We start from the raw sequence: 24,399 nt of genomic DNA on the forward strand, positions 1-24,399 counted from the left end.
TCTACTTCCCTTCAGATTTAACTAATGCAGCCTGATTGGCTGAAGCCTCTTTCCCTCCTGTTTCCCCCTCCCACACCTCTGTTTCTCTCTGATTGCCCAATATATCTCACGCTGAGACAATGCAGTTTCTATAGTGAAGGGCGGGCAATGCATACACAATCAGGCAGAGGAGAGAACGGGAGGAAATGACATCAGGATTGGCTTCAAAATATCCACAGTTAAAATGGGAAATGCTAAGGATTTTCGCTTTTTTACTGTAGAACAATCACTAAAATCAAAACGTGGACAGCGCAATACATATGTTATGTAAGTAGAGCAAGTATTTATCTTCTTATATATATAAGTATTTATCTTCTTATATATGTGTTGTTGTTTTTCTGAGATAGTATGTCTGACAGCTCCTCTTTAAGAACTCTGTGAAGGGAGGGGAAATATCTCACAGGTAGGCATGGTCAATGAGATGCAAATAATTTTGAGTTGATGCAGGATTATGCAAATTATGCATGCACATGTATGCAGCTTGACCAATGGAATTGCACCTTAGCAGGATTTGATTGGTTAATTTTCAAGCTACATACATTTGCATAAAAACTTGAAATGATTTGCCTCTCATTGACCGTCCCTACTCACAGGATAATTAACCAATCACAGCTCTTAAAATGAATTGGTAACAAGTCAGTAGCATGATTGGGTATAAAGCGTATGCCAGAAGTAACGATGAGGTCAGGTACACCACTTTGTAAAACACAGTACAAACAAACAGTGCAACAATCTTAAACACTTCACCCCACAGGCTATTTAACTCTTCCTGCCAAGAACCATTAGCACTCCTCCCATTCATTTGGCCATAACTTTATCACACCTTTGTTGGTTGTATTTCTGTTCTGTAACTTCTTTTCTATGTATTTTAAAGGGGAAAACAAGGAAAAAAGGAAAGAAAAAAAAACATGGTATTTCTTCAATTTCAACCTCTATAGTCCTAAAATAAATAATGCTACTGTAGATAAAACCCACACATTTTATGTACCTATTTGTCATGTTATCAAAACATTAAAATTATGTTCCTGGTACAATGTGTGGCGACAATGGCTACAATTCACTAAGATCATGTTGGCGATAACAAGGCAGGTGAAAACTTATCCCCACACATCAGTCAGTATTTTACGTGTTAAATCACTAAAGAAGCTTGCCTTATTAACATGTAGTAATAAGCATAAAAACAGTGAGAGAGTTGTCTTGTCACACCAGTCATTAATTTATCAGCTCTGCAGTAATTCTCACATGCAGTAGATAGGTGGAGTAAACACAGTCAGGATGTAGCTCTACCCCTCCTGCTGCCTGGACAATTACAGCTACCCTGTGTAAGACAGCCAGAGAAGGCGAGAGATAGGCTGTGGCTGTGTGTGTTTCTCTGTGTATTTGTGTGTGTCTCTCTCTCTCTCTCTCTCTCTCTCTCTCTCTCTCTATATATATATATATATATATATATCTATCTATATATATATATATATATATATATATATATATATATATATATATATACTGTATATGCTTAGTGTCTCTCTCTCCCTCCCCTTCTGTGCACCCAATGTGTATATTTCAATCTATACTATTTCAATCTATACAGAGTTTCCTTCTGCATAAACTAGTAAAAAAAATAACGCAGACAACTCAGAATGCTTCACTTTACATTGCAGTCTCTAGTAACACTCCACAAAATGACAGCTCAGGCCGGGTGATAATTCCTCACACACTTTACAGTTGTTATCACCTGTATTCCAATCTGTGAATTAACATCCTATCTTTAACTTAAAGAGACTCTGTAATAAAAAAAACATCCCCTGGGCGGTACTTACCTCGGGTCTGGAAAGGGAAGCCTCAGGGTCCCAATGAGGCTACTCCCATCCCTGTAGCTGCAGGTAATCCAGCACTGGCTCCCCTGAAGCATCCCGCAATCCTCCCCCGACAAGCCTGACAAAGCTTACTATATTTACCTTCCCTGGCTCCAGCGGGGGTGCTGTTGCAGCTCTCAGCACGGTGATAGGTGGAAATAGCTGATCTCTGTCGGGTCCGCTCTACTATGCAGGCGCAGAAGACTTGCGCCTGCGCAGTAGAGCGGACCGATAGTGATCAGCTATTTTCGCCTATCTCAAAGCGGAGAACCAATACTGCGCCTGCGCTGGAGCCGGGAAGGTAAATATTTACATCCCCGCTGTTTAGAATGGCACAGCGAGACCCCCGTGGGACACAGGAGGACGGGAGAAGCCTCGTTAGGATCTGGAGGCTTCCCTTGCCCGAGGTGAGTACCCCCAGGAGAACTTATTTTGATTACAGGTTTTCTTTAAGAATTCTGTCTTTATTTTAAGGATTGAAACCTTAAAGTGACACTGAAGTGAAAGAAAAAAACAGAAAACTAATTTCTGATATAAAGAGTTGCATGTGTAGTACGGATAATTAATAGAACATTAGTAACAACGAAAAGAGTATAATTTTTATTTTCGGTTATATAGCTTTTTTTTATAATATTGCATCATTCTCTAATATTTTGAGTTTACAAATTACACTCTGTATTTTAAACTATGAAACAGAGCAGAAGTAATGGCCCTTAGAACTTTCCTGCAGTAAAACCTTAAAGAGAATCTGTATTGTTAAAATCGCACAAAAGTAAACATACCAGTGCGTTAGGGGACATCTCCTATTACCCTCTGTCACAATTTTGCCGCTCCTCGCCGCATTAAAAGTGGTTAAAAACAGTTTTAAAAAGTTTGTTTATAAACAAACAAAATGGCCACCAAAACAGGAAGTAGGGTGATGTACAGTATGTCCACACATAGAAAATACATCCATACACAAGCAGGCTGTATACACCCTTCCTTTTGAATCTCAAGAGATCATTTGTGTGTTTCTTTCCCCCTGCAGCTATCTTCCACTGAAGTGTTATGCTGTTTCTTCCTGCAGAGTGCAGACAGCTCTGCCTGTATGTAATTCCTCAGTATGTGAAAGCCCAGCCAGCTCAGAGGAGGATTTATCCAGCTTGTAAAAGATAAGAGAGAAGAGAGAAGCTTCCCTAATCTAAATAATACACAGGCAGTGTGCAGAGAGGGGCCTGGAGGGGGGAGATGCATCACAGAACCACAACACTGAAGAACTTGGCAGCCTTCCAGACACAGGCTGACAAGTCTGACAAGAGAGAGATAAGTTGATTTATTACAGAGATGGTGATAGTAGAACGTGCTGCAGTAAGCCAGATTGTTTAGGAGATTTTTGCCAATTAGTGGTCCCAAGCGATCATTTACGATGGTGCAGAAGAAGAATCGTTTGTAATCGATGGTTCAGCAATTTGTAACATTAGTAGCCACCTAAAAACAAACATGAAACAGTGAGAGACGGTTGAGATAAGTGGTTCAGAAAACAGCACCCAAGAAGTGCAGAAGAGCCGACTGACGTGACTGAGTAGAATTACCGGGACTGATTGTGGCTGAACGGAGGCACCCAGGAGGATGGTGAGGGACGTCTCTGTGCTCATTGGGCTGGAGGAAGCCCCAGGTGAGTATAAAATCTATTCAACTGCTGATCTCTGGTACACTTTAAGGCTGGGACTACATAGAGTCAGGGGTGCTCGGATACCAATTTTTAAAATCCGAATAGATTCGGATCTGAATACCCAGATATCCGGATCCGAATCGGATATCCGAATCCAAACTTTGGGATATCCAAGTAGAATCGGATATCCAAACCCAATATTCAGTCAGATTCGGATATCCGGATTGAAAACCGGAAGTGGCCTTGAAATGCTTCCAAACCGTTTTGGAAGCAAAAAAAATCTTCCTCCTCCTTCCCCCGTGTTTTGTTTTGTTTTCCAGGGATTTGTAGGATGTCAAAAACAAGCTCACATACATTGGCCAAGAATCAAACCCAGGTCAACTGCTTGGAAGGCAGCTATGCTCACTGCTATACCACCAACACTGCATGCTGAAGCCAGCCTAGCATGTACCATTGCGATATACCCAAGAGAAAAAGGAGCTTGCTTATTTGCCTAATTTGCTAGATGAAAGCAGTGGGACACATGGTGATACTGCTTACAGGCTTCAATTCAAGACTTCAGAAAGATCATGTGCCCCCCTGGATGATGCTGGTGTAACACACACAGCAAAGGACAGCAATTTGAAGTCTGGAAGATTCCAGGGCAAGGGTGGGAAGGATGAAAAGCTAGGTGGCCATGCAACCATTCCTGCTAACCTAAAGCTTACTTGTGCCTTACAACACTTTGGCTTAAGACTTTACCAAATCCAATGCTCCAATATGGGGAAGCTTCGCTGTTTGCATTTTTTTTTTTAAGTGTGGTGTCACAGTTCACTCAGGGGCATAGCAATAGAGGTCGCAGCGGTCGCATGCACGACTGGGCCCGGCTCCTGAAGAGGCGGGGGAGGGGCCCGGGGGGGCCCATGTCTTTTTATAGTGCGGCCAGGGCTGAGTGCGGCCCGTGCGCCGTGCACGCTATTGGGAAGGGGGGAGCCGCAGCTGCGGGGAGAGCAGCCCGACCTCTCCCTCCCTTCCTCTCCCTGGGCCCCCCCCCTTCAGATGCAGAGTGACGCGCACGGAAGCGCTGTAGGCTGAAACTCACCTCCGTCCCTGCGTTCCAAGCGCCGCTGATCTCCTCTCGCTGTATAGATGTTGTTACACACTGCTTCCGGCTAAACAGGAAGCAGTGTGTAACAACATCTATACAGAGCGGGAGGAGAGGAGACCAGCGGCGCAGGGACGGAGGTGAGTTCTGCCTACAGCGCTTCCGTGCGCCGCGCACTCTGCATTTGAAGGGGGGGGGGGGCCCGGGAGAGGAAGGGAGGGAGAGGTCGGGCTGCTCTCCCCGCAGCTGCGGCTCCCCCCTTCATTTTGGGGGGGGGGACCTACCTACCTACCTACCTAATCCTGGGGGGCAGCTACCTACCTATCTATCCTGGGGGGGCAGCTACCTAATCTAACCTATCCTGGGGGGCAGCTACCTAATCTATCCTGGGGGGCAGCTACCTACCTAACCTATCCTGGGGGGGCAGCTACCTACCTAACCTGTCCTGGGGGGGCAGCTACCTACCTAACCTATCCTGGGGGGGCAGCTACCTACCTAACCTATCCTGGGGGGGGCAGCTACCTACCTAACCTATCCTGGGGGGCAGCTACCCACCTAACCTATCTGGGGGGGGGGGCAGCTACCTAATCTAACCTATCCTGGGGGGCAGCTACCTAATCTAACCTATCCTGGGGGGCAGCTACCTAATCTATAATGGGGGGCAGCTACCTACTCTAACCTATCCTGGGGGGCAGCTACCTACTCTAACCTATCCTGGGGGCAGCTACCTAATCTAACCTATCCTGGGGGCAGCTACCTAATCTAACCTATCCTGGGGGAAAGCTACCTAATCTATCCTGGGGGGCAGCTACCTAACCTATACTGGGGGGCACCTACCTCATCTAACCTATACTGGGGGGCAGCTACCTCATCTAACCTATACTGGGGGGCACCTACCTATCTAACCTGGGGGCACTTACTTGTCTAACCTGTATTCGGGGCACCTAGCTAGCCTATACAGGTGGCAACTATACTGGCTACCTATATTGGAGGCACCTACCTAACTAACCTATACTGGGGGCACCTACCTATCTAACCTATGCTGGGGACAACTATTCTGGCTACCTATATTAGAGGCACCCACCTAGCTAACCTGTACTGGGGGCACCTATCTATCTAACCTATACCGGCGGCGCCTGCCTATCTAACCTATACTGGGGGCAACTATACTGGCTACTTATGCTGGAGGCACCTACCTGGCTAACCTATACCGGGGGCAACTATACTGGCTTACCTATGCCTGGCTACCTATACTGGGGGGACCTATAGCTGGCTATAGGGATTTGGATATGTGTGTGCGTCGGGTGTTGCCGGGGGAGGGGGGCTGTTGTTGCCGTGGGGGGGGGCACATCCAGATTCCGCATCGGGCCCAGAGGTTTGTAGCTACGCCACTGAGTTCACTCATCTCTTCAACTACAAGAAAGGCCCAGGAGTAGTCTTAGCTACTGTAATATCTATGTTACGGCAGGGCCCTTATTATACTTTCTCTTACAGGGCTATGGAAACCGTTTTGCCCATGCGATAAAGCGAGGTGCAAAAATGAAATCATGCCTAGCAGAGGATGGTTTCAATTCAACAACCTCTGGGTTATGGGCCCAGCACACTTCCACTGCGCCACTATGCAGTCTGCTTACATTTGTATGCAATCTTCAAGTTTAACAAGGGTACATTAGTTGAAATAGTTACACTACAATCTATGTTACAGCAAGGCCCTAATGACACTTTCTCTTAAAGTGAACCAGAGACGAAGCACCCTTGTGTATTTTACCATAGAAATCAGTGGGAACATTAGAGAAAACATTTACCATGCTCTCTGTTCCATCCTCACTGCTAAAAGTGTCTGTTATCTAGCTGAGATAAGAATCCCGGACTGAGCATTGATTCTGGCTTTGCTATAATGACTCAGCTATAATGATTCCTGAGCAAAGCCAGCAGGGGGCAGGCTTGGACTTGAAGACAGCAAAGAACACAGTCTCAGCTATAATTATTCTGTAGCAAAGCCAGACCGACTGCTTAGTCGGGATTCTTATCTTAGAGGTGATAACAGGCAAATTAAACAGAGAACAATGTAACAAAGAGCAGATTAGGTGTTTACTGTCATGTTCCCACTGATTTATAAGGTAAAATACATGAGGTTGCTTCATCTCTGGTTCTCTTTAAGGGGCTATGGCCGCCGATTGGCCCATGTGGTAAAGCGAGGTGTAAAAAACTAAGGATGCAACGCGTTTCGCGGGCAAAGCCCACTTCATCAGGCAATAAGGTGGGGATAAACAGAATTTGCCAGATTTGCAGACCCAGGCTTGCTAGGGTTAAAACTTGGTGTTAGAGCACGCATACATTTTCCTCAGGTAAGCATTTTTTGCAGTTGTATCCTTTGGAGGCAGGTGGAAGATGGCTTGCTCAGGTGGTGTGAGCCCTGGAGTGAGTTGTTTGCACCTATCCTCCCCCCCCCCCCCCCCCCCCTCTGGAGTGTTGTGTGTGAGCCAGCCCTGAGCTCTAAAGCTTTGGGTGACCCATGCTTCACTCCTTTCTCATGTGGTTCCCCCCAAGTTAGTGCGCAGTAGCAGAACGCAATGGACGTTAAGGTAAGTGCCTGTTTTTAATATTGGGAGGTGGGTGCGGATGGCCCTCCCCGGCGCTGGCCACGCTTGGGGGGGGGGGGGTCGCCTGTGCCACCCAGCCTCCCCCTCCGGGGTGCCGCTGTGGTTCCCAGGCAGTAAGAGAGCCTGGGACCCCGCAGTCCCCCGGTTGTATGGGGGCATTCGGAATCCTCCCAGTGGCGCTCCTGGATAGTGCTAATGTAGCATGAACTAATTACCGCAGGGCGACCGCTTTGCGGTATTCGTTTTTTGACCCTGCATAGTTTGGCGTGCGAAAGCAAATCCATATTTGCATGAGCATTGCCTCATGAATAGCCAATTGAGCCAGATTTGCAGAGCCAGGCTTGCTAGGGTTAAAACTTGGTGTTAGAGCATGCATACATTTTCCTCAGGTAAGCATTTTAAACAGAAATTCTGCAACAGCGAGTACAGAGGCGCTATACTCGCTGTTGCAGAATTTCTGTTTATCCCCACCTTATTGCCTGATGAAGTGGGCTATGCCCGCGAAACGCGTTGCATCCTTGGGGTAATTTACAATTAAATGTGTTTACAATTATTGTAACAGTTATTCGTATGTGCTTTTGGGAGGTTCGTCCACCACTTCCACCTAGCAAAATTTTAAAAGTTATCCTACTGGCGCCTCTGTTCTCCTACTGCGATACTGTGTCCACCCTTGGTGGAGGGGTGACCTACCCCTTTCTTCCGATCTACAGAGAGCAACTTCTTAATCCTGAGTGAGGACAGGTTTAATCTCCTCACCTGCCTATACAGTTGTTGCCTATGAGGTGACCAACGTTTGTGAGTATACCATTCTCACGTATTACTTACCCATTTCTACCGACATACTACGCTATATTGAGCTCTCAAATTTTTCTTGTTTACTCTTCAAGACTTGACTGATGACATTCAAATCAATGCACAAATTGGGCCCTGGATACACAAAGGACTTGCTGAAGCTGCACCACACCTCTCACAACCGCAGATCGGCAGGATCTATAAACTTTGGTACTCCCAGACTGCAACTCAATGCTTTTGGAGACAGATTTTTGGAGCGAGCATGCACAGGTACACTCCTGTGATTGCCTGCGGCAGCAGTAGAATTATGGGATGTACTTGTATGTGCTGTTTTCAAGAAGGGGAGGCAAACTGGATGCCTATAAACATCCAGTCTGCATTACCAGGTTAAGTCCAGTTTTACTTTGCGTTGGGAATGAGATTTTTCTGCCACATTTCACTGAAATGCAAAAAATTACAAACATATGACCCTCCACGACTAACCTAACCTCCATGCCTGAACTGAAAGTTAAAAGTCAAAATAACCATACACAAGTCATACTTACCTGTCGTGTAGTCTGCTCATCAATCTCTTTCTCCTCTCCCGCGTCCTGTTTGTTCACTGTGATCAATGGAATTCTCCGTCCTCCAATTTGTAAAAGGCCATTACCCCCTAACAGTATCCTGGTCAGCACACTGTTATACTGTAATACTGCCCACTTGAGCCCTAGGGAAACATGGACATTACCTTGCACATCAACTGTCCTTTTAGTTATAACTGACAGCAACTGATATATAACTGACAGAAACTGATATATTTCAGTCCTGACAAAATATCTCAGAACTGGAGGGAATTGTTGTAAGAAGAAAATGGTGAGCTTCTGAGAGGAACTGATGGCGAGGTAAGTGTGTAATATTCATTTGCAAGTAGATCACATGTTTATTTTAAATAATTTTACTTGGTTCAGGTTCCCTTTAACCTTTTCTACTGGCATCAGAACTCTCAGTAAACGGAGGCTCCCGCACTATTCTCTGCTGCTGCCTGGGACCCTCCTGCACATCAGAGCCACGCCCCTCTTCTGGAAAAAGCGCGTCCGTGCTGCAGTCACACGAGTATGGCCGCACCTCGGCAGAACACCAGCCCAAGCTTACTCACCAATCTTCAGGGTGGTTCACCAAAGGCCTCTATAGGATCCAGAGGATTCTCTCTCCTTAGGTAAGTATGTGTTTCGGTACCCAAGTTTCAGCTCAGCAACTTACCGTGGTCTCTTACAAATTAACATTTCCCATATTAAACAACAGCAATGGTGTAGTTATTGGTGTCTGCAAAAAGAACCCGAGGTTTTGTTGTTGAATGGGCAATTGTGACTACATTCAGCAGCAGACAATACAATAACATTTCTATAGCGCTTTTCTCCCATAGGACTCAAAGCGCTTAGGCTCTCTCAGATTCAGTAGTTGGTAGTAGGATGAAGTATACACACAACAAGAGTTATATTTCTGAAAATGCCAAACTGGACAGGTAGGTTTTCAGTCTGGGTTTAAACATGTCCAGAGATGGAGCTGTCCTTATCTGCTGAGGTAAGGAGTTCCATAACGTAGGAGCAGCATGACAGAAGGCTCTGGAACCAAAAGTTTGCAAGTGGACTCTGGGCATGACTAGATTATTAGAACCTGTGGATCTGAGAGCAGCATGTCTGTAATGTCAATCAGGGACTTTTTTTAAACCTTGGTGTGAGTTCAGCTGCCCTATCATATTTCTTCGAGGAGCGACAGGATCTTCCTAAATATGGATTGCAGAGAAATTTTTTTTTATTAATCAGAGGGGTTTTGTAGTGTACAGGTATTTTCTAATTTGACCACCCGATGTCACTGTTTCACCCCCTAAGAGCTGTAATACAGCTTCACACTCGGAGGTGCTGCTGGAGTAGCTGCGACTTCTGTAATTATAGCTGTTCATATCTGTCTCGCAAGAAGCTGACAATCCAACATACCTAAACATATACAATCTAGTAAGAGTTCAGGTAAAGCAGACCTGAACTCAGAACTTCCTCTCTGCTCCAAAAGATAAGCAACAGCACAATAACATTTATCAAAAACATTTCTTTGTTACAGCTGATACAAATCCTACAATAAACCTGCAATGTGTCTGCTTCATGCTTTCAAGGAAGCAGACATAGGGTTATCAGACTTTGCTTTCAAATTAGCCTCTCTGCCATAGCAGTCAGTTGGCACATTGAAGAGATCAAGTTACAACTTGATGAATTGGACAGGCTAAACTCTCTACCTACATACAGGGTGCATTTCTCCATTTTCCTTCTGTCCTGTGCAAGAGTTCAGGTCTACTTTAAAAACTTTAAAGGGAATCTGAAGTGAAAATAAACGTATGATATAATGACTTGTATATGTAGTACAGCTAAGAAATAGAACATGAGTAGCACAGATATGAGTCTCACATTGTTTCCAGTACAGTAAGAGTTAACAAACTTCAGTTATCATTTATGCAAAAGAGCTTCTCTGAGCTCTCCGACCAAGTTTGGTCGGCTATAGTGCTGTTTTCTGAAGCACTTATCTCAACCTGTCTCTTACAGTTTCTTGTTTGTAAAGGGACTCCGAGCAGTGCAGTAACTATGGAAAGATGCTTACCATTTGGAAGTTCTCTTTCTCCTCTTCCCATTGATATACACCACCCTACGCCTTTTAGTTTTCGTTATTTTCGTGATCGAAATCGCGGCCGCCATCTTGGATTCCTTATTCAGCATTGTATTATGCAGGACGACACTTTCCCCAGTGTCTGCAGCTCCATTCAGCACAATGCAGTGAAATACAAGGAACCCAGGGGGATATAATTACAAACATCATGCTGGTAGGTGTGAGGATATAATTAATTAGTTGTGGGTATGCTTAAAGGCATATCTACAGGCACTGCTGGAGTCCCTTTACGGTTGTACTGCAGGAATGTGCATCAAAGGGTCATTACCTCTGCTATGTTTTATAGTTTAAAATACAGAGTGTAGTTTGTAAACTGCAACTATTAAAGAATAATGCAATGTTATAAAACAAGCTATACAACTAAAAATAAAAATATGAGACTTTTTTGTTGTTGTTGCTACTAATGTTCTATTGATTGTCCGTACTACACATACAATTCATTATATTGTATTTTTTTTCGCTTCAGTGACACTTAAAGGAGTCATCAGGGAAAATTAATAATATAAGTGCTACTTTCCGGGGGCTTCCTCCAGCCCCAAGCTCCCAGCATGGCCCTCGCCGCAGCTCTGCAGTCAGCCGTTCGCCGCAGGTCCGTCCCAGTCCCCGGCGATGACGTCAGAGTGACATCCAGGTCGGCCTGTACTGCGCCTGCGCGAGCGGTGATTGATAGCGCCGCTCACACAGGCGCAGTACAGGCCAACCTGGAGGTTGCTCTGACGACATCGCCGGGGACCGGGACGGAGCTGCGGTGAACGGCTGCGGGGAGAGCTGCGGTGGAAGTGGAATTCCCTTTTCAAAACGCCCACTATGGGCATTCCTAGAGGGTTTCCAGAGCTGCCATTGGACAGCTCTCTCTCCCTAGCCACGCTGGGTGAGATAATCAATCTCTCTTTACAGCGTCGTGACCCAAAGTGAGCCAGTGCAGCCCACAGGAGCGGCGGAGAGCACCGGTTTTGGCGGCTACCTGATCCGCACAGCCCTCTTCGTCAGGTAGACTAGATGTTTTTTTTATTTTATGAGCCCACCGCGGACTCTCTTTAAATTAAAGTGTTTTTGTAGTGTACAGGTATTTTCTAATTTGAACACCAGATGTCACTGTTTCACCTCCTAAGAGCTGTGCTGTAATTCAGCTTCAGACTAGAAGCCTGTTTTCTTTTTTTATTGTAGTCATAGGATAGGTTACTGTTGAGAGAGCTGTTCATAGGTCTCTTTAGAAGCTGGCAATCCAACATACCTAAACACACATTATCTGGTCAGAGTTCAGTTTAGATGAAGTTCTTTGTTTTATAAAAAAAAAAAATATATATAATAAATATATAATAAATAAAAAATAACCCTCACTTTCAAATCTACACAGTTTGACAAGCCTTGCAAGAAGCACGCTGCCGAGTGGATGCGTCAGTCCCCCCAATAAAAGAGCGCAGGAGCCTTTACGGAAGATAGGGTGCCGACTTAGGCACCCATTGCAAAAGCTGCGATTTGCAGCAATGCAGGGAAATTTGGATGCTCGGATGCGCTGGATAAAATTGTGGGCGCCAAGGCATGCCGATAAGCAAATTTCAGCATTACATGGTGGGCACAGAGCGGCATATCAGCATGGCATGGCACCCGCAGTACCGCTGTGTACCAAAATGTTAATTTTTTTTGCTGCAAATCCTGGCTTTGCAGCAGTCCCTCCAGAGCATAGCTTTGAAGTATGGGGGGGGGGGGGGGGGGTTATGTGTTAGGCACCACGTTAAGCACCACCGGGGGGGGGGGGTTAAGGGTTAGGCATCAGTAGAGGGAGGTCTTGGGGTTAGGCATTGGTAGAGGAAGGTCTTAGGGTTAGGCATTGGTAGAGGGAGGTCTTAGGGTTAGGCATTGGTAGAGGGAGGTCTTAGGGTTAGGCATCAGCAGAGGGAGGTCTTAGGGTTAGACATTGGTAGAGGGAGGTCTTAGGCTTAGGCATCAGCAGAGGGAGGTCTTAGGGTTAGGCATCAGCAGAGGGAGGTCTTAGGGTTAGGTATCAGTAGAGGGAGGTCTTAGGGTTAGACATCGGTAGTGGGAGGTCTTAGGGTTAGGCATTGGTAGAGGGAGGTCTTAGGGTTAGGCATCGGTAGAGGGAGGTATTAGGGTTAGGCATTGGTAGGGGGAGGTCTTAGGGTTAGGCATTGGTGGAGGGAGGTCTTAGGGTTAGACATCAGTAGAGGGAGGTCTTAGGGTTAGACATCGGTAGTGGGAGGTCTTAGGGTTAGGCATTGGTAGAGGGAGGTCTTAGGGTTAGGCATTGGTAGAGGGAGGTCTTAGGGTTAGGCATCAGCAGAGGGAGGTCTTAGGGTTAGGCATCAGCAGAGGGAGGTCTTAGGGTTAGACATTGGTAGAGGGAGGTCTTAGGGTTAGGCATCAGCAGAGGGAGGTCTTAGGGTTAGGCATTGGTAGAGGAAGGTCTTAGGGTTAGACATTGGTAGAGGGAGGTCTTAGGGCTAGGCATTGGTAGAGGAAGGTCTTAGGGTTAGGCATTGGTAGAGGAAGGTCTTAGGGTTAGACATTGGTAGAGGAAGGTCTTAGGGCTAGGCATTGGTAGAGGAAGGTCTTAGGGTTAGGCATTGGTAGAGGGAGGTCTTAGGGTTAGGCATTGGTAGAGGGAGGTCTTAGGATTAGGCATAAGCAGAGGGAGGTCTTAGGGTTAGACATTGGTAGAGGGAGGTCTTAGGGTTAGGCATTGGTAGAGGGAGGTCTTAGGGTTAGGCATTGGTAGAGGGAGGTCTTAGGGTTAGGCATCAGCAGAGGGAGGTCTAAGGGTTAGACATTGGTAGAGGGAGGTCTTAGGGTTAGACATCAGCAGAGGGAGGTCTTAGGGTTAGACATTGGTAGAGGGAAGTCTTAGGGTTAGGCATTGGTAGAGGGAGGTCTTAGGGTTAGGCATTGGTAGAGGGAGGTCTTAGGGTTAGGCATTGGTAGGGGGAGGTCTTAGGGTTAGGCATTGGTAGGGGGAGGTCTTAGGGTTAGGCATTGGTAGAGGGAGGTCTTAGGGTTAGGCATTGGTAGGGGGAGGTCTTAGGGTTAGGCATTGGTAGGGGGAGGTCTTAGGGTTAGGCATCAGCAGAGGGAGGTCTTAGGGTTAGACATTGGTAGAGGGAGGTCTCAGGGTTAGGCATTGATAGAGGGAGGTCTTAGGGTTAGACATTGGTAGAGGGAAGTCTTAGGGTTAGGCATTGGTAGAGGAAGGTGTTAGGGTTAGACATTGGTAGAGGGAGGTCTTAGGGCTAGGCATTGGTAGAGGAAGGTCTTAGGGTTAGGCATTGGTAGAGGGAGGTCTTAGGGTTAGGCATTGGTAGAGGGAGGTCTTAGGATTAGGCATAAGCAGAGGGAGGTCTTAGGGTTAGACATTGGTAGAGGGAGGTCTTAGGGTTAGGCATTGGTAGAGGGAGGTCTTAGGGTTAGGCATCAGCAGAGGGAGGTCTTAGGGTTAGACATTGGTAGAGGGAGGTCTCAGGGTTAGGCATTGATAGAGGGAGGTCTTAGGGTTAGACATTGGTAGAGGGAAGTCTTAGGGTTAGGCATTGGTAGAGGAAGGTCTTAGGGTTAGACATTGGTAGAGGGAGGTCTTAGGGCTAGGCATTGGTAGAGGAAGGTCTTAGGGTTAGGCATTGGTAGAGGGAGGTCTTAGGGTTAGGCATTGGTAGAGGGAGGTCTTAGGATTAGGCATAAGCAGAGGGAGGTCTTAGGGTTAGACATTGGTAGAGGGAGGTCTTAGGGTTAGGCATTGGTAGAGGGAGGTCTTAGGGTTAGGCATTGGTAGAGGGAGGTCTTAGGGTTAGGCATCAGCAGAGGGAGGTCTAAGGGTTAGACATTGGTAGAGGGAGGTCTTAGGGTTAGACATCAGCAGAGGGAGGTCTTAGGGTTAGACATTGGTAGAGGGAAGTCTTAGGGTTAGGCATTGGTAGAGGGAGGTCTTAGGGTTAGGCATTGGTAGAGGGAGGTCTTAGGGTTAGGCATTGGTAGGGGGAGGTCTTAGGGTTAGGCATTGGTAGGGGGAGGTCTTAGGGTTAGGCATTGGTAGAGGGAGGTCTTAGGGTTAGGCATTGGTAGGGGGAGGTCTTAGGGTTAGGCATTGGTAGGGGGAGGTCTTAGGGTTAGGCATCAGCAGAGGGAGGTCTTAGGGTTAGACATTGGTAGAGGGAGGTCTCAGGGTTAGGCATTGATAGAGGGAGGTCTTAGGGTTAGACATTGGTAGAGGGAAGTCTTAGGGTTAGGCATTGGTAGAGGGAGGTCTTAGGGTTAGGCATTGGTAGGGGGAGGTCTTAGGGTTAGGCATCAGCAGAGGGAGGTCTTAGGGTTAGACATTTGTAGAGGGAGGTCTCAGGGTTAGGCATTGGTAGAGGGGGGTCTTAGGGTTAGGCATAGGTAGAGGGAGCGTTAAGGGATAGGCATTGGTAGTGAAAGGTCTTTGGGGTTAAGCATTGGTAGAGGGAGGTCTTAGGGTTAGGCATTGGCATAGGGAGGTCTTAGGAGTAGGCATCTCCATCACTGACTATCACACTGAATATGTGATTATTGTGACAGTTCTAATTATTATTTTTTTTAACACTTCTACCGCATACCTGTTTCATTGTTTCTGTTAATTAAAAGCCAGTTGCGTGTGTTCTGGTATTAGCCATGGAGAGAATCTGAAGACAAAACAACAAAAGTGTTTTAGGTGATACCTTTAGGGCTCTTTCACATTGCGTTCCGTTTATGTGGCCGTCCGCGTTGGCCAGTTTTTGACGCATTTTTTTTTCACGATTTCTGTGCGTTGGCCGTTTTTTTCAAGCGCTTTTTTAAGCACTTTTGCAGAGCGATTGCGTTTTTTCACTTCCTGACGTCAGTCAGGAAGTGAACTCCTTGATCCGGAAAAGAATAAATAAAATGTATTTATCCTTAAAAACGCTCACGCAATCGCTGCACAAAGCTATTGTGAGCGTTTTGCGTTTTCCTATACCTTCCATTGTGGCGGAATCGCCTCAAAAATGTCCCATGCAGCGCTTTTCTGAGCGGATCGGAAACGAACCGCTCAGATGTGAACTGTCAAGGAATCATTGCACAAGCGCTTTCAGAGCGATTTTGAAAATCGGCAGTGCTATAAAAATGAAAAAAAAAAAACGCTCCTAGTGTGAACGAGCCCGTAGGCCCCATTCACACTCAAAAGCGCAAAATGCCAGCGACTACCGCTGCCTTTTTGCGGGAGTGATTTTCCCGCGATTACACATGGAAAAGTCACTGGACACTGCAGCGGTTTTGGAGGGATTGCGATTAGTGCTGCTATGCATGCTAATCGCGATCGCTAATCGTGAATTGCCGGCAAACCGCCTCATGTAACTCATTTGCAGTTAATGCTAACCGCAAATGTGGCAGTGAGAACACTGCCATAGTGTTTTAAAAACCGCTAGCGGTTTGCCTTGAGCAGGAATCGCACGATTCCCGCTCAAGTGAGAAGGGACCCTTAATGACTAATTGTACAAGACTTTTGCAAGCTTTCGAAACTTTACGTTTCTTCTTCAGGTATGGTTCTGAACCAGTTCTGAGACATGTCTGAAGAAGAAATTTCTGAGAAATGCCTGAAGAAGATGTTTCGAAAGCTTGCAGAAAAGTCTTGTACGGTTAGTCATTAACCAGTTAAGATTTCAGGACTGGAACACCTTGTCCTAATTAGCCCTCCTGTGCATTCCAGGATGTGAAATTCATGTCCTGCACTTTGAATCTCCGCTGCTGCGCTTGTGCGCGTGCATGTGTGCGTGCATGTGTGCTCCTGCGTGTGCTCCTGCGCGCTCCTGCCATTCCCAAGCGTGCACGTGCTCATGCACTCTCGTGCACTCATTTGAATGTGAATGACAGCTGCTAATAGCGGCGCTCATTCATTGTAAACAGAAAAAAAGTTCAGCAGTTCGGGGGGGGGGGGGGGGGGGGGGAAGGAGGGAAGTATAAAAGTGACAATAAAGTGATCACAGCTCCCCCAAGCAAAGTATTAACTCCTACCTATCTAATTAACCCCCTGTGTCACCTATACTTGGCCTTAAGATTTGTGGACACTTTTAACGGCTGCTGCACGTAGTGATCGGATGTGATCACTAGTACGACAGTTCCGAGACCAAACACTGTATAATACATCACTATGCTGTTGCCTAGCAAAATATCTATACAGTACTAGGGTCCCCAAAGTGTGTGCCGTAGCAATCAGATCCAATCGCTACAAACGTTCAGGCTGGCGATAATGGTACGCCACCTAACTAACGATGAAAGATGGCTTGTAGGGTATCATTTTAACTGGAACAAGATAAATAATATATTTTAAGGTGTTTTATAACTTATGGCACTAAGTTACAAATGGTGTAAAATGAAAAAGTTACAAAGGGTGTAAAATGAAAAATGTGTCTTTTTTTTTTTTGCATTTACGCCTAATTGTTTTCTATAAAATGCTTATAAAATTAAATAATTCTTGGAAATAAAGATTATCCAAAAAAAGCCTAGAATGTCCTAAAAAAAAACAATATGTGTATCACTTTGATGGCATAAGTAATACAAAAGTTATTGCTGTATCATTGCAACACAGCTGATCTGCCAAAATTGTCAGGTATCTTAAAGTGTACCAGAGACGATATATAATAAAAGTTTTATACATACCTGGGGCTTCCTCCAGCCACATGCGCACGGATCGCTCCCACGCCGCCGTCCTCAGTCTTCTGTATCGCCGGCACAGGTCCCGTAACTGTGGCCAGTCGAAGCCAGTCTGCGCAAGAGAAGTGCGCTCTCTACTTATCTCTCCGGCGCACTTCTCTTGCGCAGATTGGCCACGACTGGGTGAAGTTACAGGACCCGGTAACTGCGACACAGAAGACTGAGGACGGCGGCGTGGGCGCAATCCCTGCACATGGGGCTGGAAGAAGCCCCAGGTATGTATACAACTTTTACTATATATCGTCTCTGGTTTCCTTTAAGGGGTAAAAACCCTGGAATGCTAAGTGGTTAAAGGTATCGCCTAAACAACTTTTGTTGTTATGTGTTCGGATGTTAATTAAAAATGAGCTTATACACTATAGGGCCCCTTAAAGTATGTTAACTCAGTTTACCCTTCTACTAGATACAGTATAGATAGATTTTGTAAGGCACCTTTAGAATTCAGAAAGTGGTAGCAGTAGTGCTGCACCCTGCTTCACCTGCTGATATTATCACCACTCACCAGCAGGTGGCTCTGCTCTTCTTCCAACTTGCCTGCAGTTCTCCTATATCCACAGGGTGGAGCTCCTGAACCTAAATGTTTGTCTCTTATTAACAGGTGTTCCCTTACAGTCACCTGGATCTCCTATTTATTAATACTGCCACACCCCTTGTAACATTGGCAGAACTTCAGTTAGCTTGGCTTCTGTTGCTGGTTTACTTCCCTGCAGTTCACCTTATCCTGATCTGCTGGTATGTGAGAAAAAGAGAGAACACCAAGAGCCCAATATAGTGTAGTATGTACTGGTAATGTATAATTGAAAGAGTAATAATGTTAATTTAATACTCACAAACCAGGGTTACCAAGCAGGCAACCACTGTCAAAGCAGGTGGGGAGATTGTCCTGACCCCACTCGGGATTAAAAAGTTGCTCTCTGTAGTAGAAGGAACAACCCTCCACCAAGGGTGGACTTGATGTAGATAATAGGATAACAGAGGCGCCAACAGGATAAAAAACACTAAAAGAACCTAAAAACCCATCTTGGTAATAGAGGAGGCAGTGGTGGATTCACCTCCTTCAAGCAGAACACACGACTGTGGATTTTCAGTCAAAGCAATTTTATTGGATACTCCAAATAAAGTGCAACGCGTTTCGCGGGATACAAACCCACTTCATCAGGCAATAACAGATAGGAGTAAACAGCATCTGCTAGTATCATCAACACTGAGCGCCTCTGTCAGCTTGTTTCCTGATCTTGCTTACATTTTTCAATTCTGTGCTGTGATTGATTGACTATCTTGATATTTAATACAGTATTTTTTATATAGCTTGTTAGTCTGCGTATTGTTTGCTGTGTTTTGAGATACACTATTGTTTGTTTTCACTCATATGTATATTGCACATTTAATTAAAGGACAATTTCATTCATATTTGAGTTTAGACTTTTGTATATAACAGTCGAGCCACCAAAGCATAAAACCGTAAGATAAGATTTAATTAAAGGGGTTCTGTGGCTGTTTTAAAAAACAAAAAGTGTCACTTACCTGGGGCCTCTACCGGCCCCCTGCAGCTATCAAGTCCCACGCCGTTCTCCTCCGATGCTCCGTTCCTAAGAGGGTCTCCTGCCAATTATTTGTCTAACTAGACGAATGTCACTGAGGCTGCGCAGCCGTGCACGTCCTCGCTCCCGTTCGCGTCTCCGGGAGCTTACTGCGCAGGCGCAGTATGGAGTTTTCTTGTATTGCGCCTGTGCAGTAAGCTCCGGGAGACGTGAGCGGGAGCAAGGACGCATGCAGCCAATGCCGTGCAGCCACAGTGACATTCGTCTAGTGGTAAATAATTGGCAGTTAATCCACGGCGGGGAACTGAGGATTCTTCAGTGATGGTGCGGGACTTGATAGCTGCAGGGGGCCGGTAGAAGCCACAGGTAAGTGACACTTTTTGTATTTTAAAACAGCCACAGAACCCCTTTAAGTTAAAACTGCACACTGACATGTAACAGCAGTAACATAGCACTCAGAGTTTTAAGGGCTGTAGTTTAGTCACTCTTACGACTCTTCATGCCCAACTAGTAGATTGAAGGGTGGGGACTCAGTGGTTCGCAGCAGTGAAGAGTGGAACTTGGTTCTGGGCCAAGTGGATGGGCAGCGCTGTTCCTAGCCAGCCAGCCAGGGGGCCATCACTTGGGGTAGAGTCTGTTAAAACTCTGGGCGCTATATTACTGCTGTTACATGTGAGTGTGCATTTTTAACTTACCGTAATTAAATGTTATCATACAGTTTTACGCTATGGTGGCTCGACTGTCTTTTATTTGAGGTGCACTAGTTCAAGGTTCAAGCTGGAGGATGACAGTGATATCTGGATAAGCCAGGGGCAGTCTAGATGACGCCAAAGCGCTGCTGACCCTATCTAGTATAGGGTCTAGGAAAAGGGTGAGTGCCCCTAGTTACTGGATGAGGTGGTGGCAGGAATATATTGAGATAGAATGGGGCCCTAGGCAAGATAGAAGTTTTTGCCCCCGCTGATGGTCAACTAGCTTTTTTTGTAAGATTTGGTAAAGGCTAGCATCCAGCAGGCTCCTAGACTTTCTCCAGGCCCTAGGCAACTGCCTATATGATCTGGCTCTGGGTGCCGGCATCACATTTAGGCGTAAAGGTCTGTACCTGCTATGGGGATCAATCAGTTTACTATAAGTCAGAATCAGGATCACTTTATTATTCAAAGAACAATGGTGTTGTACCTGGAATTATTTTTGGCACATACAGGGTCTGTGATGGTACAGTAAAAAATATACATACATACATATACATAGAGTGCACATAATACCCAAACCATACTGGGGAGGTCAAGAAGGTTCGATCAAGTGCTATGTGAGTGGAGCTCCCACATTCTCCGCGGTGCTCAACAGCTCACAGCGATTTTGTTCTCCCGCAGAACGTCCTAAGGAAGGATGGGAGATAGAGTAAGAAATAAGAAAAAGAGAGAATGTGAGACAGAGAGACCCCTGGGACTGCAGCATCAACATGGCTGGCCAGTGGCCTGGTTCCTGTCCTGTCCGGTGGCCAAGCTCAAAATAGAGTCAGTCCGGTGTGGTAGTCAATCAGATGAAGTGGATGGCAGCTGCAGATGGAGGAGTCTCAGCATGGTGGACGACAGCAGGACCTCCAAGGGCAAGCTGGACTGCAAGAATGTCAGGCCACGGCTCAGGCTGGCAGCCCTGGCAAGTTGGAGGGGTGCAACAACCGAACAACCAGTGACTGGCAACTGGTCCGATGAGCATAATCAGCTGGGCTGCTATGGGGTGGCTCCTTAAAGGGACACTTAAGCCAGAAATAAATAAAAAAATCACTTTTACTTGCCTGGGGCTTCTACCAGCCCCCTCCAGCCGTCCTGTGCCCTTGTAGTCACTCACAGATCCTCCTGACCCCCGCCGCCAGCTAGTTTCATTTTCGCTGACCCTTCCTGATTAGATGGCTAAAACTTTTTTTTCCTTTCTTCCTTACAAAAGATGATTTTATTTCTGACCCAGTTTCGCCATCAAGCCATGGAAAGATTACCATAGCACATTGCTGTATTCCAACTCCGTGTCCTGAGAATGACCCGCCTGGAATCCCTGTGGGACCAATCAGGATCAGCTCTGGCAATTATTTTCAAGCCATGATAACAAGAGGAGAATCCACATGGAATAGAAGCTTCGCAGCTCTCTCGGAGAACTGGAAATAAAAGGCGCCTTGAGAGGACTCTCTGGAAAGTCACATCTCCGGCACTTCCCGGATGAGCCCCCACTCTGTGAAGACCGCCCGTAGAAGGTGTAGATCATTAGCTCTGATTATCTTTCTGTAGTTTTGGACTGTGTAATGTTACAATGAGGCATAATAGCACCATAATTAGCACACTGTTTTCAGCAAAGGATTAGCGCTGCCTTAAAAGCTCTTTTTCGGACTGAGATATATTTTCTACATCTACGCAGCACTCATGGCAGAACTTGTTTAGATCTTTTAGTATTTATATAGCGCCAACATCTTCCGCAGCGCTGTACATAGTATATATAGTCTTGTCACTAACTGTACCTCAAAGGAGCTCACAATTTAGTCCCTACCACATTCATATGTCTATTTATGCATTGTGTAGTGCATGTATATTTTAGTCTAGGGACAATTTAGGGGGAAGCCAATTAACTTATCTGTATGTTTTTGGAATGTGGAAGGAAACCGAAGTGCCCGGAGGAAACTCACGCAGACTCGAGGAGAACATACAAACTCCTTGCAGATGTTGACCTGGCTGGGATTCGAACCGGGGACCCAACAATGCAAATAAATCCCTTGTCAAATATTTTTTATCTTGATGAGAGCAACGCCAGCAAATTCCTGCTAAAAAGATTGTCTGTGCTACTAACTGCAGTCTTCAGTCAGATTCAGGCTGTGCTATCCACCCTGTAGTCGGAACAGTGGGAATGATGCAGTCAAAGCAGCGGCAGCAGCCACACCCACAGAGTCTGAAAAATTGAAAGTTCTAAATTAAAGCCTCATATACACACTGCAGACTAATGTTACCTGGCTGAAAGAGGAAAAGAAGGGGGTTGGTTGTTTCACACACAGCCCACATAGCACAGATAGACTACACTGCTTCTGCCCGTGGCAGTGTATTTTGCACTCAGGTGCAGGTAAGTGGTGCCACGGTAGGGAATGGTAGGCAAAATATCCACACCCCTCACCCCCCAAAAAAATGCTGGTTGGGTTTCTGCATTGGATGCAATGGTCAAAGCAGAAAAGGACTAGGCCAGTTGGCAGTCTTTGCCCAGCGCAGATGAACACCTAGCTTTTGTTTAGTAAGATTTGGTGGGGGCTAGTGGCCATATACATGAAAAAAGGTGCCTGGGAAAAAGGGTGCAGGGGATTGCCGCTACTAGAATATGGCTAAAAGAAGCAATACTCTACTACTGGATTCCAATAGTTAAATATTGGTATTCTTTACCGAAATTTTACTATGTCTTAACCTAACCCTACTCTCACACAGAACCCTCCACTACCGATGCCTAACCATAAGACCCCTCCTGGTGGTGCCTAACGCTAATCCCCTCCCCCGGTGGCACCTAACCATAACCCTTCCTGGTGGCGCCTAACCCTAATCCCCAATTATAAAAGCCGCAATTTGCAGCAAAGAAGGTAATTTTCGGCGCCTGATAGCAGACGCTGCTGTGTGCCCGAATTCCTCTTCTTAGCCCCAAATCGCTATGGCGGTGCCTTTTTTCCATAAGTGTTCCTGCACCCTTTTTTCCTGATTTGGCTAGCATCCACCAGGCCCCTAGACTCTCTCAAGCCCTAGGCAAATGCCTAAGTTTGCCTTGTGGATGATCCGGCTCTGGGTCAATCCTGGACTCTCATAACCTCTCATTTACACTCTGCTCAGGACTCTGCATAGAGCAAGAAGGAGGGAGGCACTTGGAGAGGTGAATGAGCTGCCTTTCCACCATCAGACGCCTGTAGGCACGTTCCTACAGTGCCTTATGGTAAATCCGGCCCTGGTGACGTGCGAGGGCCCATGATTCCCATAGGAAATAATGAGGTGTGTTCTACATGTCAGTAGGTCCTCTGCTGCCCCCTGTAGGAAGCAGATAGTACCTAGTGTGCCCTAGAGTGCACAAACCCTTACTAGAAATCAGCAGAACTGATCTGTGCGTCGGAGCTTGATTTTCATCTGACTTGTTTGGCTCCTCTGGATCAGAGCAGGATCCTTCACCAGGCAACCTAGGCAGGTGCTTGGGGCCTAGTGGGTGTCACGGGGCCCATCTACCATCTTCTTTGACCTCTCTCTGCTTTAGCTTACCAAAAGGACCACTACCTTGCCGAGCGTCCCATTACATAGTCCATCTCTACTCTGGATGCAGGATTGCTGAATCGCTCCCCCACCAATGCCGTGAGAGTCCAGCTTTTCTGGTCTCTCTCTTTGAGGGGGCAGCGTACCGGCTTTTCTGTACAGTACATTCAATTATTAGACTCATTGTGAGGCTAATTTTTTTTTCCCTTTTAAATCTTGTCTGTATCTTGCCCGCTGATTAGAGCTAAACGCCCGGCAGAGCCATCCAAGTTCGCTATTAACAGAGCGATTGTTTTCCCTGACAGATTCTATTTTTACCCGTCTGATGGGCCATCGCTGCAACACTTAGGAGCGCGTCATCTTCCATTTATGCGCCGCAGAATATCATTTGCATTAAGTACCGTAGGCAGACTTTGTGTTAAAGGAAAGCGTCTGCACACTGAGGAAAAGGGAGACAAAGGGAGGATTGTTGCTGGAGACTCGCTTACATCAGGCAAAGCTATATAGAGCTAGAGTTGGGCCGAACGGTTCGCCTGCGAACGGTTCCATGCGAACTTCAGTGGTTCGCGTTCGCGTCCCGCAGGCGAACCTTTGCGGAAGTTCGGTTCGCCCCATAATGCACATGGAGGGTCAACTTTGACCCTCTACATCACAGTCAGCAGGCCCAGTGTAGCCAATTAGGCTACACTAGCCCCTGGAGCCCCACCCCCCCTTATATAAGGCAGGCAGCGGCGGCCATTAAGGCCACTCGTGTGCCTGCATTAGTCAGAGTAGGGCGAGCTGCTGCAGACTGTCTCTCAGGGAAAGATTAGTTAGGCTTAGCTTGTTCCTGTCTGGCTGCATACCTGTTCTGTGAACCCACCACTGCATACCTGTGCTGTGAACCCACCACTGCATACCTGTGCTGTGAACCCACCACTGCATACCTGTTCTGTTCAGTGGACCCGCCACTGTATACCTGTTCATTGAACCCACCACTGCATACCTGTGCTGTGAACCCACCACTGCATACCTGTGCTGTGAACCCACCACTGCATACCTGTGCTGTGAACCCACCACTGTATACCTGTTCTGTTTAGTGAACCGCCACTGTATACCTGTTCTGTTTAGTGAACCCGCCACTGCATACCTGTTCTGTTCAGTGAACCCACCGCATCAGTGCGCATACCTGTTCTGTTCAGTGGACCCGCCACTGC

This window comes from Hyperolius riggenbachi, chromosome 2, assembly GCF_040937935.1.
Source record: "Hyperolius riggenbachi isolate aHypRig1 chromosome 2, aHypRig1.pri, whole genome shotgun sequence".
Taxonomy (NCBI): domain Eukaryota; kingdom Metazoa; phylum Chordata; class Amphibia; order Anura; family Hyperoliidae; genus Hyperolius; species Hyperolius riggenbachi.